Genomic DNA, 1,991 nt, shown 5'->3' on the forward strand with positions numbered 1-1,991 from the left:
TCCTCCAGAAAAGGGGCTGTGATTGGAGCAGGAGGCAGGAAGATTAGGCATGAGGGGGTACTTCCCAAAAGGATGATCACAGTAACTCCTTGTCCTAGGGACAAGAATCCCAGGAATCCATGCTTGGGAAAGGAAAGGGGTAGAGATCCTGGAATGTCCAGAAAGCACATGCCTTGCTTAGGCTGAGACGCCAGGACCCTGTCTTCCAAAGCCCCAGTCACTTCCTCCCCACCCTACACAGTGTCACCAGTGGCGTGGCTGGGAGAGACAGTCATACTTGTGGTTTGGGGGGGTAGCCCGATAGCCTGGCATGGTGGCCCCAACCGGGAGGTCAGAAAGGGCTCTGGGAGACCCAGAATCACAGAGGAAGAGAGGCTGGAAGAGGAGACAAGACGGAGAGGCACGAAAAACAGAACCATAGACAGGAAGGGGCGGACAGGGAGAGACAGAGAGGATCCTGAGCGGAAGCAAAGCCAATCACTGGGCTGGGAAAGGGAGAGCAGTACAGCCGGACCCCAGCCTTCCCCTGTACCCCTGTCCCTTTGCCTCTGGGCTGGCTCTACTTGTCTGCCAGAGGGCACCAGATCGGGTGGTACTTTGGAGAGCCTTGCCTCTTAATCCAAGCCTGCCCGAGGGGGAGAGTACCAAAACAGGTCTGCATCCTGTTCTGTGTGGGGAAGTGTGGTCCATAGAAGTGTGGGCCACTTAGATGTGTGGGCCTTCCATTTACAAAAATGGTGTAGGGGACACACCATCAGAATCTTGGCATAAGAAGGTCCCCCAAAGTGGCCGCTCCACTCTTCCTCACTGCCTATCCCCTTGCCCACCATCCTAGGAGTTGGGAAGTCCTTCTTCACTTCTAACCTTTGTTCTTCAAGCTGCAGCCACTGGGAGATACCAGGAGTTACCCAGGAATGGAGGTGCTGATGGCAGCAGAGTGCAAAGCTCCAGGGTGGGGCGGGAGGGTAGGATGGCAAGACGGGAGGGCAGGAGAGGGAAGGGGCAGCCGCCTGCCCTCTCCATGCCAGGTGCCACGTGCTGTGGTGTGGCTGGCTCCTGCGCTGCTGTTTACCAGCTGGGAGCGAGAGCAGGAGCTGGGGCCAGGGAGCCGCCCCACTGCGTCTTGGCCCCTGGCCAGCCAGCCTGTTGGGTAACCAGGAGAGCCAGGCCCAGCTAATCAAACTCTGGACTGAGGCTGTGCGAGAGAGAAGCGGCATCCAAGACCTGCACCAGCCTCATCCTGTCCTGAAGCCTTCTGCAGAGCCCTTCCTCTGCATGGGCTCCAGTGTGGGCCCATTGAGGTGAGGTGGGGGGCCTCTACTTCCTCCAGCTAGTGCAGGGGCATCTCTCCTGGCTGCTCACCTCCCATTGTTCTCTGCCCCCACACACTCCTCCAGCCCTGCAATGCCCCCAACAGACCAGGAAAATGTGGAGGCATCAGCAAGCCAGGGAATTCAGGGGAAGGACAGGGAGGCGCAGGGGCTAAGCAGCCAGAGACCTCGAGAAATTGAGGAACCATGGGATGAGTCTGACCTCATCCCGGAGAAGCAGCACAATCCGTCCCCCCCGCCCCCCAGGGAAGCCATCCCCTCCCCATCTCCTCTGTTCTTGCTGCCTCTCTTGGTCAGGTAGAAAACACACCATCCTAAAGTCACAAAGACCTGGGTTCAAATCACAGTTCAGCCGCTTACTCTCCTTGGGCAAGTCAGTAACATCTCTGAGCATCATGTAGCTTAGGGGTAAATCTGGAATAATGATAGGTGTTGTGAGGATCAAAAAAAATCATGGACCTACATAAAGCATCTGGCAAAGGGCCCAGCACACATAGGTGGTCAATAAATGCCAGTCCCCTTCCCTTTTCTTGTTTCTCCTCCAGGTTCCAAACTCTGTTCTTCCAATCTCTCGCCTTGTCCCCTCCTGCGGCCAGGCCACTCTGCCAGCCACTCCTTTCCCCTGCCTGCTGACGGGCCAGGTGCTCCCTCCCTGCTCCC

The sequence above is a fragment of the Mustela lutreola genome, chromosome 10 (genome assembly GCF_030435805.1).
Source record: "Mustela lutreola isolate mMusLut2 chromosome 10, mMusLut2.pri, whole genome shotgun sequence".
Lineage (NCBI taxonomy): Eukaryota > Metazoa > Chordata > Mammalia > Carnivora > Mustelidae > Mustela > Mustela lutreola.